Source organism: Pan troglodytes, chromosome 2 (assembly GCF_028858775.2).
Source record: "Pan troglodytes isolate AG18354 chromosome 2, NHGRI_mPanTro3-v2.0_pri, whole genome shotgun sequence".
In the NCBI taxonomy this organism is placed as follows: Eukaryota; Metazoa; Chordata; class Mammalia; order Primates; family Hominidae; genus Pan; species Pan troglodytes.
The window spans coordinates 145,833,916-145,848,002 of NC_086015.1; the positions used below are offsets into that span (position 1 = coordinate 145,833,916).

The window sequence follows — 14,087 nt, forward strand, 5'->3', positions numbered from 1 at the left end:
ATGGTTCTGAACCACACCCATGTTGCAGATTGGCCTTTCTACTGAGAGTAAGTTCCATCAAGATTAATATCTGTAGTAATAGGCAGAACACTTCAGTGTGGAATTGCTTCTTTTCTTTGGTCAAACACTAACTTTGGCAGAGGATAGACACAGCTTAGGAAGACTGAATTTTAAGTCTTCTGAATTGTTTTTCTGGACTTCCAAATCTCAAGTGATAAGACCAGCAGAAGCAGGTATACAAAAATTTCTCTCTGTCAATAGCAGTAAGACAGCCTCGGATTCCAGGCTGCTTTTTCATATAATTGTTAAATTGAGATAAACACCCTCATAGTATTTCTTTTTTAAATGCATTCTTGCTTTGGGACTCTAGATGGCTTTGCATAATCAATGTAAATAGGAACCTTGGTGTGAAGATAATATAATTCTTAATTATCTCTTCATTTTTCTGTTTGAAAACTTTCTTCTGTAAGCACCACTGGTTAGAGAAGAAAGGACTGTTTTGGTTTATTCAGGGTTGGATAAAAATATTAGACTCATAATTCTTGATTGGGCTTTGATTTTCCTTTCAGAAGTGGATATAAATTATTAGGAAAATGCTGAAGTGACTGAATGTACTCTTTCTGTGCCATCTAGAATGTGTGTGTATTATTGCTTGGAAACTTGATGCTTTCAGTCTGATGGAAACAGCTCTTCCAGTCTATAGTTTAATTGTGGATAAGCAAAACTCCGCTTTTTTCTAGAGAAATTTCACAGATTATAAGACATAGTAATAGAGGATATCTCCAGTACTAGGAATGTGTAAGATTCTATTTAAGCAGCTGGAGTCTGAAGAAAATATCTAAATGGAAATAAATTCTTTATCATTATATTTGTTCTTCAGCATTTCCAAGTACCAAAATGTACTTGGGGATAGCGACTTTGCTTAAAAGCTTTTCACTGTTTCATTGAATTTGGGAAGGGCCTGAAAGCTTTCAGAAAGATAATTTTCTTATAAATAGTGTACAAATGAGCAAGTTGCTCTTTAGTGAGCATTTTTAATGGTTTCTGAGGCTGGCCAAAAAACTCTATATCTTTACCCTATGCAGCCCTAGAAGCTGTAGCAGCCTTACCTTAAGTTCTTTTCTTAGTAAAGCAGAAAATGAGCAGTTCCCACCCTGTGTAAAGCTGAGAAGATCTTGAATGATGCATGTTGAGGAAACTTGGATACTGATACTGCTGGCAATTTACATAGGCCCCAGTGCCAAAGAATTAAAGACTCTTGAGTTTTCTTAAAAGAGGCCAGCTTTTAAAAAGTTAAGTATGTTTTCTTTTTGCAGTGACCTGAGCTCTTAAACCTAAGTAGAGAATTAAGACTTGCTCAGCTTTGTGAAGCAGTCAACTTATTTGTACGCACCATAGAATACTCTTGTTAGAGAAGTGAATACATTATGACCAATTAACCATGGAAAGTGAGTGCCCTGGGAAAATTTTACATAGTTAAAACAAAACACATAGCTTTCTTAGGAACTGGAATTGCCTTTCCTATATTATACCTGGAGTCCAACAAAGGCTATGCCTTTGTGCCAGTCCTTTTACAATGAATCAACCAATTGCTCAATTGTATTCTTGTGGAGGAGGAGGATAACATTCTTTTATGATCCCAGTTTAGATCAGTTTACCACCCAAAGCATGATATTTGATTACCCTTATTAGGTTTCTTTGCATAGCTACAAATGTTACTAATGGTTTGGCCTTGTCTAGCCATTAAAAAAAAGTCTGCCTCTGTGATGACTTAACAGTCGGTGCTGTAAAAGGCACGATTGCTTGGAACCCTGGAAATACGAGCTCAAAGAGAATAGAGCAGTACTTTGGGGTTAGGGATAAACTGCAGAAACAAACCTCTTAAACTCCCGAATATGTCACTGAGTGCCTGACTGCCTATTTTTTCTTCTAAGTGCTGATTTTAATCTCTAAAGCTCCCTGGGTCTGGGCCTCAATTGCTTTAAGAATTATAAAAGTTTAGCTACCATTTCTGACTATGTTCTTCTATTAGAATTGAGGTTTCTAGGGTTCCCTCTTTCTCTTTCCTTCCAAATGTTTCCAACTCAGTTCTCGGTATTACAGGAAAAACAAGGTGCTGTCAGAAGCCGCTAAATTCTTATCCCTATACCTGCTCCAGCTGAGGTGGGAGGTCAAGATGCTTCTCCTTTTCAAATGTTGGAGCGGTGGTCCCCAGGCTTCTGAAATTTTTAGCTCATCAGTAACAACATGTTGTGCATATACTACTTGCAAGGTCTATATTTTTAATTTTTATATACAAAATGTTTATGTTATACATGTTCTACTTAATGTGTAGGTTATATATACTAGGGTATATGTGAAAATAAATGCTGCTGGATGTGGTGGCTCATTCCTATAATCCCAACACTTTGGGAGCTGAGGCGGGTGGATTGCTTGAGCCCAGGAGTTCAAAACCATCCTGGGCAACATGGCAAAACCCCGTCTCTACTGAAAATACAAAAATTAGCTGGGTGTTGTGGCATACGCCTGTAGTCCCAGCTACTTGGGAGGCTGAGGCAGGAGGATTGATTGAGCCCAGGAGTTCGAGGCAGCAGTGTGCTGTAATTGTGCCACTGCACTCCAGCCTGGATGACAGAACAAGACCCTGTCTCAAAAAATGAATGAATGAATGAATAAATGAATTCATGCATGCATGCTACTCAGGAGGCTATGTCTTGCTATGTTGCCCAGGCTGGGATTACAGGCATGAGCCACTAAAACTAAACTTAAGAGGATAAGAAGGGGAGCTCATAGAGATTGTGGTGGACCCCTTTTGCTAGGAACTGCTACTTCCTCCCAAGTAGAGCACAGACAGATCAGGAGTAAATAAGGCATGGGACATAGTTTTAGCAACAAGAAGAGTGAGGATGATGGAAAATCAGGAAGCGAGCATCTTAGCAAACACAATATGTTAATAAGCAATGAGACATGGATTTGTTAGGGAGGATGGAGGGGCAGGAGTCTAGAGCAAACTCCCTCGCTGCTGCTGTTTGAGTGCTCTCTACATCACTAACATTGTGCTGGGTGCTTTTTGTACATTATCATTTCATCCTGGCAGCCAAACATAAAGTGGGGTTTAAGATGAGAAGACTAAGGCAGACAGGAGTTAAATGAAAAAAAGATAAAATAAGACGATTTTTTAAATCTATTGTTAACTGGAAAGACTTTATCATATCATTAACTAATATCTCATAGTACAATATGTATGCAAGATACTGTTTATTATTAATGAGTGAGTATAAAGTTGTATTTTATATAATCTCGATAATTGTGACTTTTTTGCCCAACATGTGATCACACTGCTCCTCTTTTGTTTTCTGATGTAGCTGGTAAAGACTCCTACTAAGATTAGAGGTGTGTGTTCTACTGTTTTCTTATGCTTATATGATTTGTATTTTTTACAGTCTCCAATTGCTTTGCAGACATATTTTTAAAGCTACTTGCTTATTTAGTGAGTGTAGCTTTGGTATCAACTGGGTTATATAATCTGTTAATCCACTCAACCAGGCATGTACAAACTGTAGAACATCACAAATGCTGGAAGTGAAAAAAGGAATGACAGTCACTGTCCAGGCTCTTTGTAGAACGTCTACTCCTCTCTTGTGATATCCCTTGAACTGTTTGTGTCATGGGATCTTGTCATAAGGACCAAGTTAGGATTCTACTGAAAATATACACATTAAATATTTGTAAAGCTAATTTTGTTTCCTTTTAGTTTTAAAAATAAACATAGTTCTAATATTTACTTCCTACACTGTGGTAGAGATCATTGTTTTTGGTGACTCTTGTCTTCTGAGTAGACAAGGGTGTGACCTCAGTTTTCTCATCTGTTAAACAGGGAGTTGGACTAGATGACTTTTTAGGTGTTTGGGAAGGGGATTTTTTTTTTTAACCACATTTAGTTTTGTACCTACTTTTTTGTACTGACATATGCCTGTTAACTCATCCTTCTAAGTAACACTCACTGGTTGGAAGTTTCTGTAAGGAATAATGTTCAGAAATAGGAGTGACATATTAAGGTTTGCTTTTTAAGTCAAGATTTTGGAAATATCTGTTACATCCAAAATGGAACTTGAAAAGCTTTCTTACTCTTCAAGGCCCATCCAGTTTAAACTCTACCCTCTCAGGAAAATTTTTGTCAGACCCATGTTTGAAGTATCTGCTATCTGTTTTTTTTCTTCTATAGAATTCTGCTTCTACATTAATCAGTAGACTTGAATTATGGTTATATGTGTACATGTTTGCTTTTTATGAGGCACAGCTGTTTATTGTTTGTTTTGCTTTTGAGACAGTGTCTCGCTCTGTCACCCAGGCTGGAGTGCAGTGTTGCTATCAGGGCTCACTGCAGCCTCGACCTCCCAGGCTCAAGAGATCCTCCTGAGGAGCTGGGAACACAGGCATGTACCACCATGTCCAGTTATTTTTTTTCAGACTTTTTTTTTTTTTTTAATAGAGACAGAGTCTCCCTGTGTTGCCCAGGCTGATCTTGAACTCCTGGCCTCAAGCAATCCACCTGCCTTGGCCTCCCAAAGTGCTGCAATTACAGGTATGAGCCACCACGCTGGGCCAATCATATTTTAATTTTTAGAAAAAAATGAGGATTTGGAGTTGTTAGAATTGAGAAACTAAAAAGAACCATGTACAGAAAGAATTGTTTTGTAAACCTCTGTACTGAGTCATCTAATTTCAATGTCTACATAAAAGAAGCTCAGAGCTCTTTCTTGAATATCATGTAGAAAGATGATACCTTGGTTCCCTTGAGAACCTGATTCATGACATCATTGCTTTTGGCCATTCAGGAGTCAGTGTGGTTTATTGAAAGGAACATGGAACTGGGACTCGGGCACACTGAAAATACTACCAGCTTTGACACTTACTAGTGGATGATCTAGGCTGTTTAGCTTGATCTCTCTGAATCTGTTTCCTTATATGTGGAAATGGGAATAAAGATGGGTCCCAGAATATAGTGTGTGTGTGTGCGCGCACATGTGCATGCAGTGTGCATGTGTGCATGCATATGTGTATGTGTATAAATTTATGTAGTGTAATAATATTATTTTTATTCTCATTTTACATATTAGGAAACAGCTAATAATTCTATAATATGTAATATTCAGTCCTGTTCCTTAGCTCACTGGGCTGATGTGAAAGTCAGATGTGATAATACATCTGAAAGTGCTTTATAAATTAGAAAACACTTAAATGTGAAATGTAATTTACCTTGATAATGGCACCTGTTACTTATAATATCATGGTGGGCTTCCTTAGTCTTTGGTTTTAGGCCACCATGAAGAATCACTTTCAAACTTATTTCTTTCTTTCACAACATTTGTCATTGTTATTAGCTGAGAATGAAATCTCTAGTGAATTTGTCCTGAGACATTCATACTACCTTATGACTTAATGAAAAAACCCATCACTTTGAAACAGACAAACAAAAAACACTGGGTCAGCCAATTAATGCTATTTTAAGTAATGAAGTTAACTAAAGTAAAATATTCTAAGGTTTCAAAAGCTGTATAGAGTCAGATTAACTCTGTAAGCAGAATGACGAAATTCTCTTACGGCAGGTCCAGAGAGAAGCTTCCTGGACCCAGCCTTAGATTGAATAGTGATAATGTGGACTTGTTTCTCACACTTGTTTCAAGTTTGTTTCCATATGACTGTAGTTGTTTTGATACTAATATGTGCCTACTAGCTGAGTGGTACCGGGCAAGTTAGTTAACCTTAGTGAGCTTGATTTTATAAGTAAAAATAGAGATAACAACTGCTACTTTTGGGGGCTGTTTTAAGGATTGGAAATAATTTTTTTTTTTTTGAGACATAGTCTCACTCTGTCACCCAGGCCGGAGTGCAATGGCGCGATCTTGGCTTACTGCAACCTCTGCCTCCTAGGTTCAAGCAAGTCTTCTGCCTCAGCCTCCTAAGCCTGAGTAGCTGGGATTACAGGTGCACACGACCATGCCCGGCTAATTTTTGTATTTTTAGTAGAGACAGGGTTTCACCATGTTGGCCAGGCTGGTCTCGAACTCCTGACCTCATGATCCACCTGCCTCGGCCTCCCAAAGTGCTGGGATTACAGGCGTGAGCCACTGTGCCTGGCCGGATTAGAAATAATTTATATAAAGTTCCTGGCACATATTCATCAGAATTCTGATTAGCACACATGGGTATGAGGAAACTAACTGGAGACCTGGGAAAGAACTGTCGGGAAGGATTAGAAGGAATAGTGCTTAGCACTCACACAGACCAGGAACAGTGCCAGTTCTTACCAGCCACACGGTAAAAAACCATGTAGTAATGTACAGCTTATTGGGTACTCAGAGGCCTCTTGCCTCAATAATGGGGAATAATTAGCCCACAGACAGTGTGGTTTCTCAACCTCAGCACTATAGGAATGTTAGACTTGATAATTCTTTGTTTTAAGGGGATCTCCTGTGTATTATATGATGTTTAGCAACGTCCCTGGCCTCAACACACTAGATGCCAGTGATGCCTCCTTTTGTGAAAGTAAAAAATGTCTCCAGACATTGCCAGATGTCCTCTGGGGATCATAGTCATCTCCTGTTGAGAATCAGAGCCCTAAACTCACTTTTGTGCTGGTCCTGCCTAATGAAGCTTAAAAGCAAGACCTAAGGGTCAAACTCTTTCCAAGTAATTTAACTGCATCCAAGAATAAAGATCAAGAATGGTTATAGGGTTTCCCCCCACCTACAGAAACAGAAAAAAAATTTTAAAATTTTGGCCTGGCAAGGTGGCTCACACCTGTAATCCCAGCACTTTGGGAGGCCGAGGCAGGTAGATCACTTGAGGCCAGGATTTTGAGACCATCCTGGTCTCATGGTGAAACCCCATCTCTACTAAAAAGACAAAAACTATCGGGGCGTGGTGGCAGGTGCCTGTAATACCAGCTGCTCAGGAGGCTGAGGCGGGAGGATTGCTTGAGCCCAGGAGGTGGAGGTTGTAGTAAGCTGAGATTGCACCAGTGCACTCCAGCCTGGGCAACAGAGTGAGACCCTGCCTCAAAAAAAAAAAACAAACAAAACACTCTGAAATATAAAATCCTGGCTGGGTGCAGTGGCTCATGCCTGTAATCCCAGCACTTTGGGAGGCCGAGATGGGCAGATCATGATGTCAGGAGTTCGAGACCAGCCTGGCCAACATGGTGAAACTCCATCTCTACTAAAAATACAAAAATTAGCCGGTCATGGTGGTGAGTGTCTGTAATCCCAGCTACTCAGGAGGCTGAGGTGGGAGAATTGCTTGAAACCAGAAGGTGGAGGTTGCAGTGAGCCAAGATCATGCCACTGCTCTCCAGCCTGGGCAACAACAGCAAAACTCTGTCTCAAAAAAGAAAAAAAAGAAAATCTCAAGCAACCTTGAATATCCAAAGCAATCTTGAAAAAAATAGACAGTGTACACTTCCTGCTTTCAAAATATACTACAAAGCAGCAGTCTGATATCAAGATGGTATAGTACTGGCATAAAGACATATATATAGACCAATGGAACAGAATAGAGAGCATGTAAATAAACACACACACACGCACACACACACACACACACACACACATAGAGGGAGAGTCAAATGATTTTTGACAAGGGTCCCAAGACTTATACGACGGGGCAGAGACAGTCTGTTCAACAGATGGTGTTGGAAAATTGGATATCCATATGCAAAAGAATGAAATTGAGACTGGGCATGGTGGCTCATGTCTGTAATCCCAACACTTTGGGAAGCCAAGGCAGGTGGATCACCTGAGCTCAGTAGTTTGAGACCAGCCTTAGCAACATGGCAAAATCCTGTCTCTATAAAAAATACAAAAAAAAAAAGGCCGGCATGATGGCTCACGCCTGTAATCCCAGCACTTTGGGAGGCCACGGTGGGCGGATCACTGGAGGTCAGGAGTTGGAGATCAGCCTGGCCAACATGGTGAAACCCCGTTTCTACTAAAAATACAAAAATTAGCCAGCTACTTGGGAGGCTGAGGTAGGAAAATCGTTTGAACCTGGGAGGTGGAGGTTGCAGTGAGCCAAGATCGTGCCACTGCACTCCAGCCTGGGTGACAGAGTGAGACTCCATCTCAAAAAAACAAAAACAACCAAAAATCCCAAAGCTGGCGTGGTGGTGTGTGCCTGTGGTCCCAGCTACTTGGGAGACTGAGGTGGAAGAATTACTTGAGCCTGGGAGGTCGAGGGTGCAGTGCGCCAAGATCATGCCACTGCAGTCCAGCCTAGACAACAGAGTTGAGACCCTGTCTCAAGAAAAAAAAAAAAAAGAAGTTGAACCTTATACCATATGCAAAAATTAACTCAAAATGAATTAAAGACCTAAATGTAAAACCTGAAACTCTTAGAAGAAAACATTGGGTGAAAGCTTCAGGACACTGAATTTGGCAATGATTTCTTGGATATGGCATCAAAAACACAAGCAACAGAAGCACATATAGACACATGGGACTTCATCAAACCAAAAAACTTCTGCACATCAAAGGAAATAATCGGTAGAGTGAAAAGGCAACCTTAGGTGTGGAAGAAGATATTAGTAAATCATATGACTGATAAGAGGATAATATCCAGAATATATAAAGAAGATCTGTAATTCAGTAACTAAAAACAACCTAATTAAAAAGTGGGCAAAAGATTGGAGTAGATGACATTCCAAAGATGACATACAAATGGTCCATAAGCATATAAAAAGATGTTCAATATCACTACAAATGGTCCTTGACTTACAGTGGTTCGACTTACAATTTTTTAACTTTATGATAATGCAAAAATTATACACATTCAGTACACTCCTCCACTTATGATGGGGTTATATACAAATAACCCCATCACAAGTTGAAGTAAGTCAAAAGCGAGTTTTCTATGCACTTTCATCATCAGGATATAATATGACTGTAAGTTGAAGAACATCTGTATTCATAAGGGAAAACAAATATGCATCAAAATCATAATGACATATCACCTTATGCCCATTAGGATGACCAACAGCAACAAATAGAAAATTTAAAAAGTGTTGCTGAGGGGATGCAGAGTAATTGGACCCCTTTTGAGAATGTAAAATAGTGCAGCCATTATCGAAAGCAGTATGGAGGGCCCTCAAAAAATTAAAAATAGAATTAACATATGATCCAGCAATTCCACCTCTAGGTATATATTTGAAAAAATTTAGAGCAGGATTTTTTTTTTTTTTTCCCTGAGACGGAGTCTTGTTCTGTCACCCAGGCTGGAGTGCTGTGGCATGATCCCAACTCAATATAACATCTACCTCCTGGGTTCCAGCGATTCTCCTGTCTCGGCTTCCTGAGTAGCTTGGATTACAGGTACATGCCACCATACCCGGCTAATTTTTATATTTTTAGTAGAAACAGGGTTTTATCATGTTGGCCGGGCTGGTCTCAAACTCCTGACCTCAGGTGATCCACTTGCCTTGGCCTTCCAAAGTGCTGGGATTACAGGCATGAGCCACCGTGCCCAGCCTAGAGCAGGATCTTAAACAGATATTTGCATATCCATGTTCATTGCATCATTAGTCACAACAGCTAAGACGTGGAAGCAAACTACATGTCCACTTGCAAGTGACTATATGAAGGAAATGTGGTATAGAAATACAATAGAATATCAGGCAGCCTTTAAAAGAAGGAAATCTTGTCATATGCTACAACATGGATGAACCTCAAGGACGTTTTACTAAGCAAAATAAACCAGTGACAAAAGTACAAGGACTGTATGATTCCACTCATATGAAGCATGTAGAGTAGTCGAAATCACAGAAACAAATTAGAAGGGATTGCCAGAGGCTGGGAGAGGAGAGAGGGGAAATTAGTGTTTAATGGGTATAGAGTTTCAGATTGGCAAGATGACAAAGTTATAGAGAACTGTTGCATGACAATGCAATATAATCAACACTACTGAAATGTATACTTAAAAATGGTTAAGAAGGCTGGGAGCAGTAGTTCACACCTGTAATCTAGTTTCACACCTGTAAAGCACTTTGGGAGGCCGAGACAGATGGATCACCTGAGGTCAGGAGTTCGAGATCAGCCTGGCCAATATGGTGAAACTCTGTCTCTACTAAAAATACAAAAATTAGCTGGGAGTGGTGCAGGCACCTGTAATCCCAGCTACTCGGGGGGCTGAGGCAAGAGAATCACTTGAACCTGGGAGGTGGAGGTTGCAGTGAGCTGAGATTGCGCCATTGCACTCCAGCCTGGGCGACAAGAGCGAAACTCCATCTCAAACAAACAAACAAAACAAAACAAAACAAAACAAAAAACATGGTTAAGATGGTAAATTTAATGTTATGTGTTTTTTACCACAATAAAAAAAGTTATAGGAATATAAAACTGTTACCCAACAAAGTAAACTTTACAGTGTCTTTCATCCAGTAAAAAATTACCAGGCATGCAATGAAGCATGAAAATATTACCCATAACTAGAAGAGAAAATCTGTCAATCAAAACTGACCCAGAACTAACACAGTTATTAGACTTTTCAGACAATGGCATTAAAATGTAATTAGAGCCATATTACATTATGGCTTAAGAGAGTTAAGTGGAGACATAGAAAATATTTTAAGAGACCGAATTCAAACGTCTAGAGATAAAACCTACAGCACTTGAGATGAAAATACAATGGACAGGATTAAGGGCAGATTAGACATTGCAGAAGAAAAGATTAGAGACCTCAGAGACATAACAATGGAAGCTGTCTAAAATGCAGCAAAAAGGAAAGAACTACAAAAATACTTAAAATAGCAGTAATTTGCATGATAACTTTAAGTGGTCTAATATTTGTGTACTTATGTTCCCTGAAGGAGGAGGGAGGAACAGAAGAAATATTTGAAGAGATCATGGCTGAAAAAATTTTCCAAATTTGATGAAACCTATAAACCCAAAGATCCAAGATGCTCAGTGAACCCTAAACAAAAGCTATATGAGGAAAACTATATCAAAGCATAATTGTTTTGTTTAAATCCACTGATAAGGTTAAAATTCTAAAAGAACCCAAAGAAAAAATACACATTACATAGGAAGAAAGGTAAAAATGATGTAGATGTCTTTTGCTTGTATTCAATTGAAGTCTTCAGCTGTGCTTGTGGATTTGTCTATTTCTCACTGCAGTGCTGTTAAGTTTTGCCCGCGATGGTGTAGTATAGATAAGATAGTGGAGGAACATCATTAAGGTAGTAAAAGAAAAACAGTCAACCTAGAATTCTACACCCAACAAAAATATACTTCAGAAAAAAAGATGAAATTAAGGACTTTTTAGACATGTGAAAACTGAAAGAACTCACCAGCAGCCTTGCCTGACAAATGTTAAAGGAAGTCCTCAAGGCAGAAGGAAATACAGGTCTGTACAAAGAAGAGCATCAGAAATGGTGCTACATGAGTAAACAGATAAGATTTCTTATTGTTTAAGTCATTTTAAAAGCCAGTTGTTTTAAATAAAAATAATAAAACATATGGGGTTTGAGCGGAAAAATGGAAGCATACCACTGTAACTTTTTTTTTTTTTTTTTTTCTTTTAGAGACAGTTTCTCACTCTGTCACCCAGGCTGGAGTGCAGTGGTGCAATCATGGCTCACTGTAGCCTCCGAACTCCTGGGCTCATGTGATCCTCCCAACCTTAGCCTCCCAAGTAGCTGGAACTTCAGGCACATACCACCACACTGTAATATTCTTATGCTATATTTGAAATTGTGTAATAGTGCTTGAAGATAAGCTGTAGTAAGTTAAAAATGTGTATGCTATAAATCCTAAAGCAATCGCTAAAATGACAGAGAATTATAACAAGAGAAGAAAGGAGATAAAATGGAATTATAAATCATATTTGGGTAATCCAAAAGAAGAAAAAAGAGGAAAAAAGAAAACAAAGAACAAATGGGACAAATAGAAAACAAATAGCAGGAGGAAAAACTTAACCTTATCGATAATCACATTAAAGATTAATTGTCTACATATCTCAATTAAAAAGTAGAGATTCACTGGCCAACATGGTGAAGTCTTGTCTCTACTAAAAATACAAAAAAAAAAAAAAAAAAAAAATTAGCTGGGCATGGTGACGCGAGTCTGCAGTCCCAGCTACTCAGGAGGCTGAGGCAGAAGAATTGCTTGAACCTGGGAGGCAAAGGTTGCAGTGAGCTGAGTTCGTGCCACTGCACGCCAGCCTGAGTGAGTGACAGAGTGAGACTTTGTCTCAAAAAAAATGTTTGAATAGAGATATAACATGGTGATGAACTCTCAGTATTGTTCAGACATCAGTTCCCCAAAATCAATCCTTAGGTTTACTGGAATTCCAAGCTAAATCACAGAAGGCTATTTTGGTAGAAACGGACACCCTGATTCTAAAATTCATATGGAAATGTGAATGACCTAGAATGGCCCAAACTATTTTGCACAAAAATAACAGAACTGGAGAACTAGTGCTACCTGATTTCTAGAGCTTTTTGTTTGTTTGTGTGTGTGCATATGTTTTGTTTGTTTCTTTGTTTGTTTTTAAGAGACAGGGTTTTGTTCTGGTGCCCAGGCTAAAGTGCAGTGGCATCATCATAGCTCACTGCAGCCTTGACTTCCTGGGCTCAAGAGATCCTTTCACCTCAGCCTTTCAAGTAGCTAGGGTAACAAGAGCATGCCATCACACCTGGCTAATTTTTTTTTTTTCCTGTGGCAATAGGGTTCTCACTGTGTTGCCCAAGTTGGTCTCAAACTCCTGGCCTCAAGCTGTCCTCCCACTTCAGCTACCCAAAGTGTTGTGACTGTAGGTGTGAGCCACCACACCCAGCCCCTCTAGACATTTTATAAAGTTACAGTAATTAACAGTGTTGTATTTGCATAAAGATAGACATGTGAATGGAATAGAATAGAAAGTCCATAAATAGGCTCACACATATGGACAACTGAATTTCAACAAAGATGCAAATGCAATTCAGTGGAGAAACAATAATTGCCCACAAATGGTGCTGGAAAAATTGGATACCCAGATGCAAAAAAAAGAACATTGATTCATACCTTGTATTATAAACAAACCCAAAATAGATTGTAGACCTGAATATCAGTCCTAGAAAATACAAAACTTCTGAAAGAAAAAATACTGTGACCTTGGGTTTGGTAAAAATTTCAAAGATACAACGCCAAAAGCATGGTCTATGATAGAAAGGGTTGATAAGTTGAACTTCATCAAAATGTAAAAGTTTTAGCATTTCAAATAAGCTATTAAGAGAATGAAATGACAATTCTCAGACTGGGAGAAAACATTTGCAAAGTATATATCTAATAAAGCACCTATATCCATAATATGCAAGCAACCGTCAACTCACTAAGAAAACAAAATGCACAATAAAATCATGGGCAAAAGATTTGGACACTTAACCGAAGAAGATATATGGATGGGTAGATAAGCTCATGAAAAGATGCTCATCATCATTAGTCATCAGAGAAGTGTAAATATCATACCATAGTGAGATAGCACTATTTGAATGGCCAAAATTAGAAAGATCAATCATACCACGTGTTGGTGAATATGTGGAGGAACCCGAAATCTCATACACTATTGATGGGACTGCAAAATGGTATAATTATTTTGGAAAGCAACTTGATAGCATCTTAAAAAGTCAAATATACATTTACCACAATTTCCAGCCATTCTACTATAGGCATTTACTGAAGAAAAATGAATGTGTTTGTCCACACACAGACTTGCACACAATAGTTCATAGCAGCTTTTTTGTAATAACCAAAATCTGTGAACAACCTAAGTGTCTTCATGATTTATCCATTCAAAAGAACACTACTCAGAAATATAAAGGAATGAACTATTAAAATACACAACATAGATCTCAAAATATTTATGCTGACTGAAAGAAGCCAGAAGAAAAGAGTATGTACACATGATTCTGTTTATATAAAACTCTCAAAAATGCAAACTAATCTATAGTGACATTAAACACATCAGTGGTTGTCTGGGAACAGAGGAGGATGGGAAGGAGGGATTACCAAGGAGCATGAGGAATATTATAGGAATCGTAGACATGTTCACTTTCT

At 38.7% G+C, this 14,087-nt stretch overlaps 1 protein-coding gene across 15 annotated transcripts in view; it reads left to right on the forward strand.

The window, feature by feature from the left end:
• Nucleotides 1-14,087, forward strand: part of PLS1 (plastin 1) — a 135,035-nt gene that overhangs the window by 44,771 nt on the left and 76,177 nt on the right. For 7 of the 15 annotated variants that reach the window (XM_054681132.2, XM_054681125.2, XM_054681120.2 and 4 more), the window contains one exon: nt 4,493-4,585. The exons of the other annotated variants lie outside the window; for them this stretch is intronic. The gene's annotated coding sequence lies outside the window, so the exon portion shown is untranslated. The remainder of the gene's footprint in view (nt 1-4,492; nt 4,586-14,087) is intronic. 15 annotated transcript variants of the gene reach the window in all.